This window comes from Bombina bombina, chromosome 10, assembly GCF_027579735.1.
Source record: "Bombina bombina isolate aBomBom1 chromosome 10, aBomBom1.pri, whole genome shotgun sequence".
Lineage (NCBI taxonomy): Eukaryota > Metazoa > Chordata > Amphibia > Anura > Bombinatoridae > Bombina > Bombina bombina.
The window spans coordinates 166,854,373-166,860,372 of NC_069508.1; positions in this window are offsets into that span (position 1 = coordinate 166,854,373).

The following is a 6,000-nucleotide window of genomic DNA, read 5'->3' on the forward strand; positions in this document are numbered from 1 at the left end:
ATTGCGAATATTCTTTGTGGATACCATACTTCTTCACAAGTCCACTATATCAAATCCATAAAAAATATCTGCAATTAAACCAAAATTCAAAAATTCAAATATACAGATATGTTTGTATAACACACTAAGTAACAGGGATTGGAAAACATATTATATCATTTTATTCACACTGTATGGTTGGCCAACCAGTTAGATTTGTTTTAAGAATCAATTTCTATTGTTTTAAATTTTATTGTATGTATTTATAATTCTAAAAATAAATAGATCTCATTGAATCCAACTACATAGTAAGACTATCTTTCCTTATTGGGTAATTAAGCACAAGCGCTTAAGAGTCTCATCCAATCCAGATTTTACCCCCACTTTGTTGTTAGTTGTAACTGGGTGCAGCAGGGATGTTGGTAGTTGTAATTGGGGTTAGCAGGCATGTTGGTAGTTGTAACTGAGTGCAGCAGTGATGTTGTTTGTTCTAACTAGGTACAGCAGGGTTGTTGGTAGATGTAACTGGGTACAGCAGGGATGTTGGTAGTTATAACTGGGTGCATCAGGGATGTTGGTAGATGTAATTGGATGCAGCAGGGATGTTGGTAGTTGTAACTAGGTGCAGCAGGGATGTTGGTAGTTGTAACTGGGTGCAGCAGGGACGTTGTTTGTTCTAACTAGGTACAGCAGGGTTGTTGGTAGATGTAACTGGGTACAGCAGGGATGTTGGTAGTTATAACTGGGTGCATCAGGGATGTTGGTAGATGTAATTGGATGCAGCAGGGATGTTGGTAGTTGTAACTAGATGCAGTGGGGATATTGCTAGTTGTAACTGGGTGCAGCAAGGATGTTGGTAGTCGTAACTGGGTGCAGCAGGGGTGTTGGTAGATGTAACTAGATGCAGCAGGGATTTTGGTAATTGTAACTGGGTGCAGCAGAGATACTGGTAGTTGTAACTGGGTGCAGCAGGGATGTTAGTAGTTGCAACTGGGTGCAGCAGAGATGTTAGTAGGTATAATTAGTTGCTGCAGGAATGTTTGGTAGTTGTAACTGGGTGCAGCAGGGACGTTGGTAGATGTAACTGGGTGCAGCAGGGACGTTGGTAATTGGAACTAGATGCAGTGGGGATGTTAGTAGTTGTAACTAGGTGCAGCAGGGATGTTGGTAGTTGTAACTGGGTTGTAACTGGGTGCAGCAGGGATGTTGGTAGTTGTAATTGGGGGCAGCAGGGATGTTGGTAGTTGCAACCTGATGCAGCAGGGATGTTGGTAGTTGTAACTAGGTGCAGCAGGGATGTTGGTAGTTGTAACTGGGTGCAGCAGGGACGTTGTTTGTTCTAACTAGGTACAGCAGGGTTGTTGGTAGATGTAACTGGGTACAGCAGGGATGTTGGTAGTTATAACTGGGTGCATCAGGGATGTTGGTAGATGTAATTGGATGCAGCAGGGATGTTGGTAGTTGTAACTAGATGCAGTGGGGATATTGCTAGTTGTAACTGGGTGCAGCAAGGATGTTGGTAGTCGTAACTGGGTGCAGCAGGGGTGTTGGTAGATGTAACTAGATGCAGCAGGGATTTTGGTAATTGTAACTGGGTGCAGCAGAGATACTGGTAGTTGTAACTGGGTGCAGCAGGGATGTTAGTAGTTGCAACTGGGTGCAGCAGAGATGTTAGTAGGTATAATTAGTTGCTGCAGGAATGTTTGGTAGTTGTAACTGGGTGCAGCAGGGACGTTGGTAGATGTAACTGGGTGCAGCAGGGACGTTGGTAATTGGAACTAGATGCAGTGGGGATGTTAGTAGTTGTAACTAGGTGCAGCAGGGATGTTGGTAGTTGTAACTGGGTTGTAACTGGGTGCAGCAGGGATGTTGGTAGTTGTAATTGGGGGCAGCAGGGATGTTGGTAGTTGCAACCTGATGCAGCAGGGATGTTGGTAGTTGTAATTGGGTGCAGCAGGAATGTTGATACTTGCAACTGGGTGCAGCAGGGAAGTTGGTAGATGTAACTGTGTGCAGCAGGGATATTGGAAGTTGTAACTTGGTGCAGCAGGGATGTTGGTTATTGTAACTAGATACAGTGGAGGTGTTAGTAGTTGTAACTAGGTGCAGCAGGGATGTTGGTAGTTGTAACTGGGTGCAGCAGGGATGTTGGTAGTTGCAATTGGGGGCAGCAGGAATGTTGGTAGTTGTAACTTGGTGCAGCAGGGATGTTGGTAGTTGTAACTGGGTGCAGCAGGAATGTTGGTAGTTGTAACTGGGTGCAGCAGGGATGTTGTTAGTTGTAATTGGGGTCAGCAGGCATGTTGGTAGTTGTAATTGGGGTCAGCAGGCATGTTGGTAGTTGTAACTGGGTGGGTGCAGTCTGGATGTTGGTAGTTGTAACTAGGTGTTGCAGGGGTGTTGGTAGATGTAACTGGGTGCAGCAGGGATGTTGTTTTTTATTTAGCTTGGTGCAGCAGAGTTATGGGTAGTTGTAACTGGGTGCAGCAGGGATGTTGGTAGTTACAACTGGGTGCATCAGGGATGTTGGTAGATGTAACTGGATGCAGCAGGGATGTTAGTAATTGTAACTAGATGCAGCAGGGATGTTGATAGTTGTAACTAGATGCAGTGGGGATATTGCTAGTTGTAACTGGGTGCAGCAGGGATGCTAGTAGATGTAACTGGGTGCAGCAGGGATGTTGGTAGTTGTAACTGGGTGCAGCAGAGGTGTTGGTAGTTGTAACTGGGTGCAGCAGGGATGTTAGTAGTTATGACTAGGTGCTGCAAGGATGTTGGTAGTTGTAACTTGGTGCAGCAGGGATGTTGGTAGTTGTAACTGGGTGCAGCAGGAATGTTGGTAGTTGTAACCAGGTGCAGCAGGGATGTTGGTAATTGTAATTGGGTGCAGCAGGGGTGTTGGTAGATGTAACTAGATGCAGCAGGGATTTTGGAAATTGTAACTGGGTGCAGCAGAGATACTGGTAGTTGTAACTGGGTGCAGCAGGGATGTTAGTAGTTGCAACTGGGTGCAGCAGAGATGTTAGTAGTTATAACTAGTTGCTGCAGGAATGTTTGGTAGTTGTAACTGGGTGCAGCAGGGACGTTGGTAGATGTAACTGGGTGCAGCAGGGACGTTGGTAATTGGAACTAGATGCAGTGGGGATGTTAGTAGTTGTAACTAGGTGCAGCAGGGATGTTGGTAGTTGTAACTGGGTTGTAACTGGGTGCAGCAGGGATGTTGGTAGTTGTAATTGGGGGCAGCAGGGATGTTGATAGTTGCAACTTGATGCAGCAGGGATGTTGGTAGTTGTAATTGGGTGCAGCAGGAATGTTGATACTTGCAACTGGGTGCAGCAGGGACGTTGGTAGATGTAACTGTGTGCAGCAGGGATATTGGAAGTTGTAAATTGGTGCAGCAGGGATGTTGGTAATTGTAACTAGATACAGTGGAGGTGTTAGTAGTTGTAACTAGGTGCAGCAGGGATGTTGGTAGTTGTAACTGGGTTGTAACTGGGTGCAGCAGGGATGTTGGTAATTGTAATTGGGGGCAGCAGGGATGTTGATAGTTGCAACTTGATGCAGCAGGGATGTTGGTAGTTGTAATTGGGTGTAGCAGGAATGTTGATACTTGCTACTGGGTGCAGCAGGGATGTTGGTAGTTGCAATTGGGGGCAGCAGGGATGTTGGTAGTTGTAACTTGGTACAGCAGGGATGTTGGTAGTTGTAACTGGGTGCAGCAGGAATGTTGGTAGTTGTAACTGGGTGCAGCAGGGATGTTGTTAGTTGTAACTGGGTGCAGCAGAGATGTTGGTAGTTGTAATTGGGGTCAGCAGGCATGTTGGTAGTTGTAACTGGGTGGGTGCAGTCGGGATGTTGGTAGTTGTAACTAGGTGTTGCAGGGGTGTTGGTAGATGTAACTGGGTGCAGCAGGGATGTTGTTTTTTATTTAGCTTGGTGCAGCAGAGATATGGGTAGTTGTAACTTGGTGCAGCAGGGATGTTGGTAGTTACAACTGGGTGCATCAGGGATGTTGGTAGATGTAACTGGATGCAGCAGGGATGTTAGTAATTTTAACTAGATGCAGCAGGGATGTTGGTAGTTGTAACTAGATGCAGTGGGGATATTGCTAGTTGTAACTGGGTGCAGCAGGGATGTTAGTAGATGTAACTGGGTGCAGAAGGGATGTTGGTAGTTGTAACTGGGTGCAGCAGGGGTGTTGGTAGATGTAACTAGATGCAGCAGGGATTTTGGTAGTTGTAACTGGGTGCAGCAGGGATATTGGTAGTTGTAACTGGGTGCAGCAGGGATGTTAGTAGTTATGACTAGGTACTGCAAGGATGTTGGTAGTTGTAACTTGGTGCAGCAGGGATGTTGGTAGTTGTAACTGGGTGCAGCAGGAATGTTGGTAGTTTTAACCAGGTGCAGCAGGGATGTTTGTAATTGTAACTGGGTGCAGCAGGGATGTTGGTAGTTGTAACTGGGTGCAGCAGGGATGTTGTTAGTTGTAACTGGGTGCAGTAGGGATGTTGGTAGTTGTAACTAGGGGCAGCAGGGATGTTGGTAGTTGTATCTGGGTGCAGCAGGGATGTTGGTAGTTGTAACTGGGTGCAGCAGGGATGTTGGTAGTTGTAACTAGGTGAAGCAGGGATGTTGGTAGTTGTAACTGGGTGCAGCAGGGATGTTGGTAGTTGTAACTAGGTGAAGCAGGGATGTTGGTAGTTGTAACTGGGTGCAGCAGGGATGTTGGTAGTTGTAACTAGGTGCAGCAAAGATGTTGGTAATTGTAACTGGGTGCAGCAGGGATGTTGGTAATTGTAACTGTGTGCAGTAGGGATGTTGTTAGTTGTAACTAGGTGCAGCAGTGATGTTGGTAGTCGTAACTGGGTGCAGCATGGCTGTTGGAATTTTTAGATGATTGCATCAGGATTTTAGCTGGGTGTAGCAGGAATGTTGGTATTTTTAGCAGGGTACTGCAGAAATGCTGGTATTTTGTAGCTGCATACAGCAGGGATAATGGTATTTTTATCTGGGAGTAGCAGGGATGTTGGTGTTTTTAGCTGGGTGCAGCAGGGATGTTGGCGAAAAGTGACTATTTTTGTGACAATATTTATATTGTACTTTATGATGTCACAGAGATAAAATCTAACATACAAATATCTATTTTCTTCAGAAATCTGTTAGAGGACTGATATATTAATGCATTCACTGAGTTGTCAGGAGACAGCAAAAAAAAACATTAATCATTTGTACAGGCCATCAAGTAAGGTCTGGTACACTTCACTGATGTCACCAGGAAATAAAATTCATGTTACGCTCTCGTAAATATACACTGTCTATGTACAATGGATGTAGGTTATAGGGTGTACTATACCATGTGCTGCCTTATTTATTCTTACACCATCCATTCTTTAAAACAATTGTTCTAACATGTGTATCTTTTACTAAAACTCATTAATTACTAAGTATAAATGACATCTCTGTTGGACTGCCAAGGATGGAAGTCAGTAGCGGTGGTGGGTATGGATTATTTTATGCACCCTTATCCATTACTCTAACTCTCATAACGCTCAGATATAATGACCATAATGCTGCAGAGCACTCCCATTTTTACAAGTCTCATGCTTTACTTATGACAAAGAGAGGGGTAAATAAATGAAAACTGCAATTTAAAGTGGTATAAAATGATGACCCCCAAAAAAACCAACAACATGCCAACCTCTAGTTTTGATATGTTGTACTACATTGGCAATAGTAAGTTTTACTGTTTAGGACCTCCCCTAAGTGCAGTAAAAGTCCAGCAGCAGTACCCCAAGAGCTCTAATGGCCCCTAACCTGCACAAGAGCACATTATGACGGGAATTCCCAAACTGACAGACTAAAGGGCACCTAATGAAAATAAAAACATTTCCCGCTGGCATAAACAAATAAGCCTATGGTAAAGTGAACAACATGTACTTGCAAGGTGGCAGAAGGCGTTAAATTTTAAACATTGGAAACAAACAATACTAATAATGTCCTAGGAGATCTAAGGCTTACACT